At 46.6% G+C, this 16,134-nt stretch overlaps 1 protein-coding gene across 1 annotated transcript in view; it reads left to right on the forward strand.

Moving 5' to 3' along the window:
• Positions 1 to 16,134, forward strand: part of LOC126336930 (rap1 GTPase-activating protein 1) — an 824,097-nt gene that overhangs the window by 631,598 nt on the left and 176,365 nt on the right. The window lies entirely within an intron of this gene.

Raw genomic sequence — 16,134 nt, forward strand, 5'->3', positions numbered from 1 at the left:
TTATGTACTGTACCTTAAAGACTTTTGCTGGAGAGCTGATCACTTTTTAATAATTTTTTTCCACATTCGATTCTCTTATGTGTCTAAGGGTGCTGATAACCTCGCCGTTGTGCTCGGACTATACGCGCGCGTATATATATATATATACGCGCGCGTATAGTCCGAGCACTTCGTTCATGGTATTCCACTCTCAATGTTATTATCGCTTTTTCCCTCTGCGTGAAATAACGATTTTTTTCGCGGATAGGTATCGAATCGTATAGTTCCGCATCTAGAACTACCGAACAGGCCGTCGTAAGTAGCATCGACCATTAAGGTATAAGGACAGTGTTATCCTTCCGGGAGCGTATATTGAACTCAACTGAGTGGGTTTCCTTACACGCTCCGGCGCTGGTTGTCACGCGCCCGCTCCTCGGCGAGCAGACGGCGCAGGGGGTGTTTGTTTACGTAGCAGCTGGCGCAGACACGCACCTTCCGTGCCGTGCACTGGGAAGTGCTGTACGGTAATGGCGGCGCCGCGCTATCGCGATCTGCCTAGCTAGCCTGCTGAATTATTCAACGTTATCGGCCGCGCGCCCGCGCAGCTCGCCGCAAACGGAGTTACAGCTAACCCTGTCCCGCCACCGGCCGTATCCACTTGTTTACATCGCTCCCAAGGCGGAACAGTGTCGTCAGCCGTCCGATGACAGCTACTCCGCTCCCAATGGCGACTGCGTGTTTCCTGCTCCGTCACACTTGACATTTATCCGTGCTCTCCGTCAGTTCTACATCTGCTTTCCTACAGTTGTCGCTCCTCCCGGTCAAACCTAAAGATCTGTCGTTCATGATCATTTGCACCAACAGTTTTTTGCTACGTTAACACGACCCTCGCGCTCCGATTTCTGGTGGTCCATCGCTTGCTTCTTAATACTGAATTATGTGTTATAGTTAAGCGTATCGTTTTCGACCTGAAATCTGTTTTTCTCTCGCCTCCTCTTCCATATATATTTTTCTATGTTTCTAACGATAGCTCGTTATTTGTTGATACACGGTCCAGTCACAATAAAGTGACCACAGCCTACGGTCGACGTCAACGTGCGATAGTTACTCACAGGTGCTAGGTGAAAAGTCTAAAGGCTCCCGAAAACGATTTGCGAAGCAAGCTAATACACGTTAAAACTGCGTTTTTCGGTTTAACCACACTTTGAAGCAGACGCTCTTGGTGTGTATTTTGGGCAGTGAGTACGGCGGCAAATGACGACAAAGCAGTCCAGGCATTGACTTTGGCACTGTGTTTAAAGAAGAAAATAAGACTCTGGGGCAGGGAATGGCTTAAAATGAAAGATTTACCCGGGAAAATATGCTAAGGGAAATACTACTCTCAGAACCCGGTGATAACAACTACTTTCTGCGAATGGACAATGTAACTTTTTTAAACTTGTTAAGGCCCTCCTAGAACAAACTTGTGTGTCATGTTAGCTCTTATGTAATATGCCAAACAAGCCCGTACACGTATCAAGAAAAGTTATCATTTCTTACTTCTGAAGCAGGCGCTTTCGTGTGTGCTGTATTTTGGCGTTTGTGGGAATGGCTAGAAATGCAGATAAAGCACTACTAACACTGCCGCCGGCAACGTGTTTAAAGAAGAAGAATACAATACACTGGACCAGAGAATAGTTTAATATTAGCACTATACAACTGAAAACGCGTTAATGGAAATGTTACACTCAGAACCTGATGATTACGTATCTTTCTGCGGAAACGTTTAATAACTTGCTTAGCGGTACTATGCCCTCACATTGAAAACTTATTCTCTTAAAATATCAGAACATGGGAACGTGTAGCGCACATCGTCCCTCGAAGAACCGGAAATCTTCTATTTGTTTTATTTCATTCCACTATGCTTGTGTCTTAATGTATGCGTAATATCTGGCTGGAAAGGATATGACACCTCTGCCATTTTAGTAACTGCGACTGTTATTTTGTTTTTATATTTGATTGTAGTTTTTGTCCGCCCCGACAGCTGAGTGATGAGCGTGACGTATTGCCGTCCTACAGGCCCGGGTTAGATTCCCGGCTGGGTCGGGGATTTTCTCTGTTCAGGGACTGGGTGTCGTGCTGTCTTCATCATCATTTCATCCCCTTCCGGCGCGCAGGTCGCCCAATGTGGCGTCGAATGTAATAAGACCTTCACCAAGGCGGCCGGACCTGCCCCGTAAGGGGCCTTCCGGCCAATGTCGCCAAACGCTCAGTTTCCATTGTAGTTTTCATAGTTGTGGAAACTCATGATACAGTGAATAAATTGTAATAAAACATTTTTTCACCAAACATATGTGGCGACACAGATGGCGTCCACACTCTTGTCAAACTTCGCGTCAAATGGTTCAAATGGCTCTGAGCACTATGGGACTTAACATCGAAGGTCATCAGTCCCCTAGAACTTAGAACTACTTAAACCTAACTAACCTACGGACATCACACACATCAATGCCGCCCGAGGCAGGATTCGAACCTGCGACCATAGCGGTCGCGCGGTTCCACACTGAAGCGCCTAAAACCGCTCGTCCACTCCGGCCGGCAAACTTCGCGCCAATCTCAATTTCTCGCGCGTCAATCGAAATTTCTCACAAACACATCAAACAAGATGCATGCGTAACAAACACGTCAAACAGCACCGTACATGGTCACATATTCGACAAGCGTAGTTGCGTTTGACAGAATGTTTGATCTTTACAGGAGCCTTTACAATGAAAGGGACTGTATCTAAAGCGGTTCGGGCAGGGGGTGGAGAGATAGAGATGCATAAAACAGTACAGTCGTTGTCACAAAGCGGAAACGAATGTCCAGAAGCGCGTGATCATTGGTACTTTTTTCTAACCTCATTTTGTTCGTTTTCGTTCGTTGTATCTGCTCTGGGCGGACGTCGAAAGACACCCGTTTCAGTTCGTTGTTGTATCCATTAACTCAGTTTTTTTTATTACAGAGGGCAGCTAAGTCTCTGACCGAACACGCTGAGCTGCCGTGCCGGCTGCCTTAAAGAAACTCCCTGCATTTAAACACGATCGAGAATCTGCGGGACTACCTCCATCGGGCTGTTCACGGCGTGCCACCACATACCTGTCACCACCTCCCACAACCTCCTATACCTCTCGCAGCGGCCCGCGCTGCACCACGTGGCTATTCAGGGTTTTGTTGGGTGGTCTCAGTAATGTGACTGGACAATGTATTTGTCCTGACCAGTTTATTTCTGTTCTTTTCGTAGCATTCAATAATGGTCATTAATCTGTCACGCTTCTCTGCAGCTCATTTATCATCGTATCTTCTACTCTACTTGCATCTCTGCATGTTCGTTCACAGTGTTGTTCAATTTGTTGACCATGTGAATTTTATTAAGATGGTGGGGGGTGGGGGGGGTGGGGGGGGGGGTGGATAGGAGTAAATTTCAGACAGCGATTAATTTTAAAGTTTCCAAGATACTGTAGTTTCTCTGCGGAGACAGTATCTAACTTCGACCACTGCTTGCTGGGAACCATATCAGCACAGACTGATGATGATAACGTCTAATACATACCAAGTCAGATGCAATGTATTTAAAGAAAGCCATCGTGCAGCATGTGTCTCTTCGCAGGTGATTATAGGAGCGTCAGTCGGTTTCCCCCTCTCAGAAACACAACCGAAGACTACAAAATAGACCGATCTCGTGCAAATCTATCTAAAATCCCGTAAGTTGAGACCGATGGTGACAGACGACGACAAAAGGCAAGTTACGAAATGGTATATGGCCAGATAGCCATAGAGTCAGCTTATACTAAATATGTTTTTATCATATTACATTGGTCTCTCTCTCTCTCGTTCTTTCTCTCTCTCCCCCCCCTTTCCCTCCCCCCTCCCTCCCTCCTCCTAGCATCTTCTATTCAGTACCATACTCGACACCGAATGTTCTTTGAGGCCTTTTCCTTGAATACCGTGTTTTATACCCGATGCCACCATTCTCCATGCCCGCTTCCCACCAATAACCTTTCAATGTGTTTGCCGGGACAAGACGGTTTCTGTCATATTACTCCCTAATGAATGTCAGGAATTGTAACTTATTTTTTCACACACTTTTCGTCCATCTACTTTTGTGCGGGCTTCATGTTATATGTAATAAGTACTTTGTTTCAGCGATGGGGTTCTGAGGTTTTATGACAAGCGTTATAGCCGCCTCAAAACACACACAAAGCCAGAACATACGATCGAATTTATACCCTCCCCCCCCCCCCCCCCATTAGGTGAGTAGTTGATGCTGTTACCACACGGTTAGCTCCAGCTCGCCTTTTGTTTTCAAGTAATCCAGTTACAGAAGTCGCTGCTGACGAATACAATGTGGCGTGCACTTCTTTCTGTCAGTCTTCGTAGCTGCAATACAGGCCGCCCGTATTTGGCAGCGAGCCTTTCGCGAAACGCAGGGCATTGCACCAGAGCAGGGCACGCCAGACGCGGGGCGGCTGGAGAGCTGATCACATATCGGAGCGGGAACCGCAACCTGGCAGCGGACTGCCGTACAAGGAAGGTACGGCGAGGACTGGTCGCGGCCAGCCTGCTGTTCGGAGCGCCGACCGCGGGTGACAGCGGCGGACCGAACGCGGCGCGCATGCGCAGCAGGGCTGCAACAGCAGGTAGCAGTAGCCCTTCGAGTAACGGAACGTTCTGACGTGCGACGTTTTACTCTCTTTAAACTGCAGGTGCGCGCGCATACCTTGAAAGCAGTTCTGCAAGCGAGCTTCTCCTTTTTATATGGTCTCATCAACTCCCCTCTACTTCTCTCCCTCTTTCTATGTGTTTTTTTTGCGAGAGCAGGATACTGGCTTACGTAATGAGTTATCAGCTACAAGTGGGAGGGGACAATAAGCTAAGACTATCCGTCGAAACTATAGTGTACCACCAACTATGCTAATATTAATTTTAGTTAGACAGCTAGTTTCATGTTCCATCGATCATTTGCACGATAAATCCTGATTGTATGGAACGAATCATTTTCACGTCACAAATCATTGTGTAAATTTGCCTATATACAGATCATTCGCAAGTGTCCTTTTTCTTTTAGACGACATACAGATGTGAGTTAGTAATTCTTAACAACCTTCTTTAGATTACAGTAACAGAAATTCTTCTATAGGATGAAAGGGATTGTCAATGAGAAACTTTTCAGTTTATTTTCAGATTTTATTTTGCTGTCTGTCAGACATTCTATACCACTGGGAAAGTGACCAAAATGTTGGTTGTAGCATTGTGCACACCTTTGTGTGCTAAAGACAACCTAAACGTGATGGACGTCAAGTTTTTCTCCTGGAATTTTAATTTACATCATTGTACCTTTAACTGCAGTTCAAAGGACTTGAACATTTCAGAAAGACCCAAATCAACATATATATGTACGGTGCGTACTTTTCCCTGAAACTGCGATGTGAATCAAATACTGACGGCGCCACGTGCGTTTTTGGACGAACATCGTGTTATTTAACTTTTATATTGATTCTCAATCCTAATTTTAGTCTACAACATGATACTTAATCTAATGAAATGTTTTCTGTCTGAACCTACCTCAGTGAGTGTTTCGTTGGTCCTCAGGCTGATAAGTTACTTCACTTTTTATCATAATAGAGTTTTACTTCACACCTAAACAACAACGGATTAAACAATTCAAACACTGCGACTTAAGAAGACTAAGACTGACTGACTTAATGGGAACAATGACTGTTTACAACGTGCCACAGTGACATAGGAGACGTCGAGACGAATAGTTTACGACACACACATTTGTGGTCTATCAAGTCAGAAAACACCGTCAAGAGCTGAAGCTACCTCGCATGAACTCCGCGCAAGGTTTTCGAATATCCTCCCCCTCTCTAACGCCACCGCCTTAGCATTCGTGTAAATTATATCTCACTGTTTTGTGAGTTTTAACAGTCTAAAGTTAACAGTTAAATCGTCTGCTTCTCTGCCCTTCATACTGCGAGACTACTGTGCTTGTAAGGATTCAGACCGAATTGGAAACCTTTCAAAAGTTTTTTTCCTTTTTTCTTTTATTACCTGTTCATGTTAACGAAAGTCGGTGGAATAAGAGGGTGAGAATATTAAACATCTCACAAAGTCTACGTGCGCTATAGCTTTCTTAGCTTGGTACGTTAATTTGAGGGAACATGCACTTCAAGCTCGAACTCTTACTGGAATCGGTGAAATGCTGCGTATAGTGAGGGATAATGGGCAAGAGACACTACATCACCAGTCTTTGAGTAAGTTGACAATGCGGGGCTGGCGAAAGGCGTGGAGGTGCGATGACCAACCTGTTTGGATGGCAGACTGGTCTAGCGCATCAGTCTAGTGAACAGGAGACCCAGGTTCGAACCCCGGTCTTTCCAGCTTTCCCCATTGATTTAAATCAGTTCCCGATAACAGTTATTGTGTTTAATTCCTTTTTGTCCTTATTTGAGGGTGTTTCCCGGCTTGATAGACAACAAGCGTCGAATATAACAGTGTTCGTCTTCACTTTCCCTACACCACTGTATGATATTGTAAACTCACTATTTACAATAGTGGTAAAGCAGTCGTACTTAACTTCATTTCTTTAGAAAGGCTTCACAAAGCTTCTCTCATACATTTCTTCGTGTTTATTTTTAAAACCAATGATATACTTTGTAAATTTAGCACTTCGTATGGGGTCTTTCATATCAGAACAGAGTTACATATCTCTTACAAAATTTTGCTATTGTGTTGTGCTTTGGCTATTGCCCACATGTATTCGTTATCATTTTTTACATTTTAGTAGTGTACACTCCTGTTATCGTATCGCGTGGTCTTAGGCGCCTTGCCGTGTTTCATGCGGCTGCCCCCACCCCCTACCCACACCCCCCACCGCGGGCGGAGGTTCGAGTTCTCCCTCGGGCATGGGTGTGTGTATGTTGTCCTTCGCGTAAGTTAGTTTAAATTAGATCAATTAGTGTGTAAGCCTAGGGACGACGACCTCAGCAATTGGGTCCCACGGGAACTTACCACAAATTTTCCGATAGTCGTAATTTTAGGCATAAATCCACATGTTTCTACCAAATAAAGTATACAATACCTAGGAGTGATTACTGAACGTAACATTTAATAGGAGATTCTTCGCAGAACCGGCGAGGGAAGGAATGTATGGAAAACACTGACGAGAAGAAGGTACAGTATGATAGGACATCTGTTAAGACGTCAAGGAAAGACTTCCTTGGTATTACAGGAAACTGTAGATGGTGAAAACAATAGAGTACGACAGAAATCTGAGATAAAAGGTTGGGAGAGAAGAGGAATTCGTGGCGAGCCACATCAAACCAGTCAGGAAAATGATGACTTAAAAAGAACAGAACACTTGTAATATTCAGATTTCATCTTCAAATTAAGCAAAACCTTTCTGAGTTGCATCCAACGCGTTATCTCACAGCCAAACTGCACAGTGATGTATCAAACTCACGAAGGAGCAGTGGTTTACATTGCGAAAACTTGGGGTGTCATATTCTTCGTTTAACCACTGTCTCAGACACTATACTAGTCAGTAGTTGAGGCAGCGACATTTGAAGAGCCAGTGTTCTACTACGGATACAGCCGTTTCTGTGTCACCATGTTCTACATAGGAAGGAAGGAAGTTGACAGATTAATGTCTTGTCAGTGTGATGTTCATTTAAGACATGTTTCACATAGTGACTGTGAGGAAGCCCTTAAAGGCACTCCGGAGTACTGTTTTCTGAACGATAGTGCTGACTGCGCAGGTAAAATTCCCGTATCTAATGGCGCTGCGATTTAGGCGAACAAAGATCCCTGACGTTTCATAAATTTGCGGAGGACAGTCCGTTTCGTAGCTTTTCTCACTACTCTGCAGGAAGAAACGTGTGCTGTTAGAGAGTAGGACAAAAAAAGAAATGGAGTCCTGCTTCGTCGACGCAGCTTAAGCCTCGAGCTTCCTTCCTTCGAATCATACTTTTTAATGATCTTCAGCTTGGCGCTTAGTGCAGCGAAAAATGTAAGCTTCGTGTGTGTGTTGCGGAACATTTTATTCGTATTTAGCCAGAAAATTTCACCTTCTCTCCGACCTTTCCCTTTAAGGCTTCGTACAACCTCCTCACATTAATACAGACGCACGCGCTCTTTACAGCATACACCATTATAACAAAAATATTTCTCCATTGCTTTATCATATATAGTGGTATATACCAGAATGCAATACTTCCGGAGTTTGGACCCTGCATATGGGAAAAGAACGCTTGTTTTATATGCACCTAAACAACCTAGGACAGTAGAAGTTTATCGCTTGTGATGTCGTTGGCAAAATTTTAATAGTCGTCCTTTTGATTGTGTATTGTGAGGACTTTACTATTACGTTAGTTGTTTTGTACCTATCATTTGACGGAGGCGAGTACGGAATAAGTGCAGTGCTTCTCCTATTTACCGAACCCGAACAGAAGAGGAAGATATTGTACGTGGCTTAGCGATTCTCAAGTACAGGCGGCTCGAATCATGCAGAAATTTAATGATGGTAAGGTTCAGATAGCCAGCGGCCTTGCGGCTGTGGTAACACCGGTTCCCGTCACATCACCGAAGCGTTGTAGGGGTTGGCTAGTATTTGGATTGATGACTGTACAGGTTTGCCGAGCGCCGTTGGCAAGTGGGGTGCACTCAGCCCTTTTGAGGCCAGTTGAGGAGGTGCTTGACTGGAAGTGGTGGCTCCGGTCACGAAAACTGACAACGGCCGGCAGAGCCGTGTGCTGACCACACGACCCTCCATATCCGCATCCAGTGACGCCCGTCGGTAGATGATCACACGGCGGTCGGACGGTACCGCTGGGACTTCTGAGGCCTGTTCGCGCGGTCTTCATGATGTAGATGAGTTGCTAGATGTAGTTAAATCACTGCTCTGTCGTACAGACAGTGGAAGAACTGTGAGCTTTTGTGCACGGTCTCCTTCAACAAAGTCTCCTCCACAATTGATACACCGCTCCCATCGCCGGTTCCAGTTCCGGAAGCAGTCTTTGTACACCTCTTACTGGATCACGAGAAGTGGCGTCTGCGTAATTTCTTTGATCTCACCTGTCGTTGCAAATCTTCGTCCTTTCAACTAGATTTTCAGCTTCAAAAATAAAAGTCTGCAGCAGCCAGGCCTGGAGAGTACGAAGAATGAGGCAGCACACTGATTTCGGTTTTTCTGCAATAGTCGCACACCGTCCTGATAGTACCATAGACTAACAGTTTGTCCTTGTGATACTGATTCATGATGAAATAATTCTTTGATAGATGTCGAAGGGCGTCCTTAACGAAAGCCATCCTTACCTTCCGTTCGACCATTTTTAAACCGTGTGAACCATTCGTAAGACAGAGTAATACTTAAGCACTCATCACCGTAGTCATCCTGCATTCTTGAGTTTCACGCAAAATTCAACGCAGACGTGTTGCTCCTCTGACTCTGCCATTTTGATATTCGCAAACTGTGGGACACAGCATTCTACTCATTACAGCACTGAAACTTCTGGCAGTTATATATTAAAAACAGGCGTGTGCAGGGATGCCAACCGCATTTCGCTCCAACACACTATTGGCGCGAAATTAAGAATGTTGCGAAACTTTTTGAACAGATCTCCTATAAATGACCAAGTTAGGCTGCGCATCGGCAAACTGGCGTACCAAGTCTAGTGGCTAGTGACTGCGCAACATTTGCAACCGAACCTTGAATAGGCGACCCATAACAGCATTTTACTGCAAGTACATTCCGTTTACTCTCAGCGTTGTCTTACTTTCTTATGACGCATTGTGCTCCCGACAAAGTTCCCTACGAGCTGCCTAGTCTGAACCAGCAAGCAAGTCCATGAATCAGCGGCGATTTAGAAACTGCTGCCCGAATGCCCGTCGTGCGTCATCCAACAGAGAGGAAATAATAATGCTACTTAAGAAGTTGAGACCTTCGTTGTAAATCGGCGAGGGCAACTTTCTAAGCTGACATTCACGGTACATGAAAGCCAGCCGCATGCGGCGCCGCGTCAGGGGTGGTTACCTCGCGAAGATGCACTGCGGGACTACTTTCATGCGTGCGCATTAATAAAGACTTTCACTGGCTGCCACCCAGACCTCGGAGAGCGCTTTCTCGGGCACTTGGTCGTCACTGCCCCCCCCCCCCCCCCCTCCCTCTGTTCGCAGCAGCGCTTCCTCCTAGCGCGGCCTTCGACGCGCTCGTCGTAACAGGAAGAAAGTGAAGGGTCGCCGCGGTGAGAGTTTGCCCCCCAACAAGCTCACTGCCCGTGCGGATCTCCTAGCCAAGTGTGGAGCGCAGTGGTTTCCGCCGCAAATCGGGGTTTCTCTTCGTTGGGCTCCTGATTCGTTTGATGCGAACCTGCAGCAATTCCTCTCCTGCGCCACACTCTGATCTCATAATAGACTTAACAGAAAGTGCACAGTTATCTGTGACGTATATTCCATACAATATGTACAAGAGCCAAAGGCAACACTGGACGACCAAGAACGAAGTGCTCTGATGGAAACGGGTGTAAGACAGGGCTGCAGTCATTCGCCCCTCCTGTTCATCGGAGAATCAGTGATGGAAATAAAAGAAAGGTTCAGGAGTGGAATTAAAAGCCGGCCGGAGTGGCCGAGCGGTTCTAGGCTCAACAGTCTGGAACCGCGGGACCACTACGGTCGCAGGTTCGAATCCTGCCTCGGGCATGGATGTGTGTGATGTCCTTAGGTTAGTTAGATTTAAGTGGTTCTAAGTTCTGGGGGACTGATGACCTGAGAAGTTAAGTCCCATACTGCTCAGAGCCATTTTTTTGGAATTAAAATTTGAGGTGAAAGGATACCAGTGATACGATTCGCTGATGGCATCGTTATTCTGAATGATAGTGAAGAAGAAGAAGAAGAAGAAGAAGAAGAAATAGAACGTGATCTGCTGAATGGAATGAAGAGTCTAATGAATACAGAATAAGAGCAAATCGAAGAAAAACGAATGCAATGAGAAGTAGTAGAAACAAGAAAAGAGAGAAACTTACAATCAGGATTGAAGGTCACGAAGTAGATGAGGTTTAGAAATTCTGCTACCTAGGCAGCAGAATAACCTATGACGGACGGAGATTTCTGGCCAACAGAAGTTCATTAGTATCAAACATAGGCCTTAATTTGAGGAAGAAATTTCTGAGAATGTACATCTGGAGCACAGCATTGTATGGTAGTGAAACATGGACTGGTTCAAATGGCTCTGAGCACTATGGGACTTAACATCTGAGGTCATCAGTCCCCTAGAACATAGAACTACTTAAACCTAACTAACCTAAGGACATCACACACATCCATGCCCGAGGCAGGATTCGAACCTGCGACCGTAGCAGCAGCGCGGTTCCGGACTGAAGCGCCTGGAACCGCTTGGCCACAATGGCCGGCGAAACATGGCCTGTGGAAAAACCGGAACAGATGGAAATCGAAGCATTTGAGATGTGGTGCTACAGATAATTGTTGAAAATTGGGTGGACTGATAAGGTAAAGAATGAGGAGGTTCTGCGCAGAGTAGGAGACGAAAGGAATATGTGGATAGAGATGGGACCCCTCCACGCCCGCACCAACGTGGTGACCAAACCAAAAGTTCTGCTGTCACCTCCGTCAACATGTTAATTATCTAGTAAGTGGATCACAGGATGCTGGGCTTTGATGTTATCCGTGCGTCTGGGTAAGACTACTCATTAACACGGTCCATCAGGTGATAGATAGTTGACGAAACGCGAGTGAGGGTATCAATTTGAAGAGCAGAGGGAAAGAAGTGCCAAGGCTCGTGCCGTGGGAAAAATCCTCTGCGACAGTGGGATGGGTAGTAAGAGCAGTAGTGGCTTACTAGCTGCGATAGTTCATGCAAGGTTGGATTTGTTAGTATGGGTATCATGCATCATTACCGTGGCAAGCGATGGCGATGTATCCCAGTTGCTGCTACATTCCTGGAACAATCAAGATCGTTATATAGTAGTGGGAGATCGGCCATAGATCATCTCACTGTGTGGGTGATGTGAGGAGCTTGTCTGCATGGAGTGTACGGTACGGCTTCCCTGCAAAGTGCCAGTTATTCGGCAGTGTATTCCAGCTGGATATCCAGTAATGGCGTCTGATTAGCAGGGGCTCACCTGTACCGTTGTGTTTGCTTGTGCTTGGCCATAGATGTTAGGTCCTTACAAGTATGTCTTTTGGTGTTTTATGTTTCCATCTATGGTTGTGGTCGTAGTTCCCCAGATTCAGAATAAACTGGTTCTGCGAATGTATTAGTATTGTGGTGAGTTTGTGGATTACCTCCGTGAGAGTCTCAAGTCGGTATTCCCGGTGAAGGTCCGCGATGTGTGTGTATCGTCGAGCATTGCTTATGATTTTGAGTACTTTGTTTTGTATGAGCTGCAGAAAACACTGACAGGAGAAGGGACAAGATGATAGGACATATGTTAAGACATCAGGGAATGACTTCCGTGATTCTAGAGGGAGCTGTAGAGGGTAAAAACTGTAGAGGAAGATAGTGGAATACAGCCAGCAAATAAGTGAGGACGTAAGTTGCAAGCGCTACTCTGAGATGAAGAGCTTGGTACAAGAGAAGAATTCGTGGCGGGCAGCCCCAAACCAGTCAGAAGAGCGAAGACTTAAAAAATAATTCCGTAACTGACTATGCAGCACGTGCTCCGGGTAGCGCTAGCGCTCATGCAGTGTCCAACCCATGGTCAACAGTATGGAAACTTCTGCGGTCTATTTTACGCCGGTACCCGTACAAGGTCCAGACGGTGCAGCAACTGAAACCTCATGATCCGTAGCTATGTTGTGAATTTGAGCTTCCGTTTATGGCACGGATCGAAGTTGATGACATGTGGCCGGGCAATATTCTACGGAGTGACGAGCCACATTTTATAATACGTGGTGCAGTGAAGGCGCAGAGCTGCCGAATTTGAAGTACTGTTAAACCGCGTGTTGTGCGTGAATAGCCATAGCACTCGCCGTGTGTGACTGTGTGGTGTGGATTCACAAGCAGCTTTGCTGTCGTCATTTCTTCTTTGTAGAGAATGCGCCCAGAGTCCTCCCAGGCCTAAGGTGACGCTTGCACAGGACTTGATTCCTAGTTTGGAAGAGCGCAACTGTGTGAAAACCACTGTTTTCATGCAAGATACGGCAACACCTGAAGTCCCTCGCCCAGTGAAATATCTGCTTAATACAATCTTGCACTAACATGTTATCTCCAGAGGTTTCCCAGATGCATGGGAATCCACGTGGAGTTTTGGCATTGCTGATATCTGAAAGAACGCGTTTGCCAGGGACACGTTCAGTCTTTATCTGATCTGAAGGCCAGTGTACACGAACACATTGCTCAGAATCCACCGGTGCTGCAAACAACTTCTGATCACGTCGGTTTACGGATGCAGCATCTCGCCGGCGTCTCCGGTGCTCATATTCAGCAAATTGTGTAAGCAGCGGTTAATAATAAAATCAACATTATGCCTTTCTCTCATGTTTGACCTTTCCTGCCCACATATGTAAAGAAATGAAACGCCTACAGCCGTCCTTATGATGTCATTTATTCTGTGGCTACCAATTTCGGTGCTTCAGTGCACGAATTTCAGGCATTAACTGATGCAGACGGGTTAACACCATCCGTATACGCGATGCTACCTATATCAGCGATGTTGTCTCCAACCATCAACTATGTCTGGAGATTTACAGGTAGTCTGCGAAAACTGATTTTTTTAATTCTTTTGGCTTATCTTTATGTTAAAGTATTTATTTATAACTATTTTTTCTAATGCGTGAAGACAATGCACTGAAGCAACGAAACTGGTAGCCATACAATAAATGACATCATAAGGACGGCTGCAGCTGTTTCATTTCCTTACATAAGTCAATGGCCGTAATCCCACAGACCCCCAACCACGAGGATGGACATACAAAAACGCTTCTGCCCACGTCCCGTTCCTAATCCATTACATACGGGAACATTTCTATACTTCTTTCTTGCATTCACAGCGCGAGATTTGCAGCTGGTGGCCAAAACTGCAACTAATTTTTTTTTTGGCTGTAAAACGTTTCTGCACAAAGGCATAATACTCTCCTGGAAATTGAAATTAGAACACCGTGAATTCATTGTCGCAGAAAGGGGAAACTTTATTGACACATTCCTGGGGTCAGATACATCACATGATCACACTGACAGAACCACAGGCACATAGACACAGGCAACAGAGCATGCACAATGTCGGCACTAGTACAGTGTATATCCACCTTTCGCAGCAATGCAGGCTGCTATTCTCTCATGGAGACGATCGTAGAGATGCTGGATGTAGTCCTGTGGAACGGCTTGCCATGCCATTTCCACCTGGCGCCTCAGTTGGACCAGCGTTCGTGCTGGACATGCAGACCGCGTGAGACGACGCTTCATCCAGTCCCAAACATGCTCAATGGGGGACAGATCCGGAGATCTTGCTGGCCAGGGTAGTTGACTTACACCTTCTAGAGCACGTTGGGTGGCACGGGATACATGCGGACGTGCATTGTCCTGTTGGAACAGCAAGTTCCCTTGCCGGTCTAGGAATGGTAGAACGATGGGTTCGATGACGGTTTGGATGTACCGTGCACTATTCAGTGTCCCCTCGACGATCACCAGAGGTGTACGGCCAGTGTAGGAGATCGCTCCCCACACCATGATGCCGGGTGTTGGCCCTGTGTGCATCGGTCGTATGCAGTCCTGATTGTGGCGCTCACCTGCACGGCGCCAAACACGCATACGACCATCATTGGCACCAAGGCAGAAGCGACTCTCATCACTGAAGACGACCCGTCTCTATTAGTCCCTCCATTCACGCCTGTCGCGACACCACTGGAGGCGGGCTGCACGATGTTGGGGCGTGAGCGGAAGACGGCCTTACGGTGTGCGGGACCGTAGCCCAGCTTCATGGAGACGGTTGCGAATGCTCCTCGCCGATACCCCAGGAGCAACAGTGTCCCTAATTTGCTGGGAAGTGGCGGTGCGGTCCCCTACGGCACTGCGTAGGATCCTACGGTCTTGGCGTGCATCCGTGCGTCGCTGCGGTCCGGTCCCAGGTCGACGGGCACGTGCACCTTCCGCCGACCACTGGCGACAACATCGATGTACTGTGGAGACCTCACGCCCCACGTGTTGAGCAATTCGGCGGTACGTCCACCCGGCCTCCCGCATGCCCACTATACGCCCTCGCTCAAAGTCCGTCAACTGCACATACGGTTCACGTCCACGCTGTCGCGGCATGCTACCAGTGTTAAAGACTGCGATGGAGCTCCGTATGCCACGGCAAACTGGCTGACACTGACGGCGGCGGTGCACAAATGCTGCGCAGCTAGCGCCATTCGACGGCCAACACCGCGGTTCCTGGTGTGTCCGCTGTGCCGTGTGTGTGATCATTGCTTGTACAGCCCTCTCGCAGTGTACGGAGCAAGTACGGTGGGTCTGACACACCGGTGTCAATGAGTTCTTTTTTCCATTTCCAAGAGTGTATATACCATGTTTCCCTACCATACGATAATTGCAGCCCTCTACTGGAACTCTGTGAGTAAGTGCACTTTAATTATAGCCACCCAGTACATTGTGGTGTATATCACTGTTAACGTACCACTATCATTACCGGAAAAAAACACGTGTATGCAATCAGGAGGGCCAAGAGCAAAGTGGTCATTACTGTTGTGCTTAGCAAGTGCCATGACTGAATGGAACGAGTTCGTTTTCAGTGAAGTCAGGCGGCACATACCATCGACATTTGCAATGTTGTAGTGCAATAAACACGAAAAGATAAAGGGGGTAAAAGTATCAAATGAAATGCAATTACTCTCTAACGAGCCACCTGAGACCAGGAATCGGTTACACCGAAATTCTCCGAAAATATCCCGGAACCATCAACAAAATTTTGCCGGCGGAGTACAGATTCACAATGTTTCTCGAACCTTCTCTGAAAGTGGGTTCGTTGAATTTTAACGTAGAAATGAGTACGCGGCGGCCTGTGTTACGTGCAGCGCCCTACCAGCACGTATCCCTAATTCGATTAGCTGCCGCCGTGTAATCCGCATCCGGTCTCGTTTTCCCTGGAGTGCTGACCTAGTCTCCCTCCATCCATATTTTACAAGCAC

This window comes from Schistocerca gregaria, chromosome 2 (genome assembly GCF_023897955.1).
Source record: "Schistocerca gregaria isolate iqSchGreg1 chromosome 2, iqSchGreg1.2, whole genome shotgun sequence".
Lineage (NCBI taxonomy): Eukaryota > Metazoa > Arthropoda > Insecta > Orthoptera > Acrididae > Schistocerca > Schistocerca gregaria.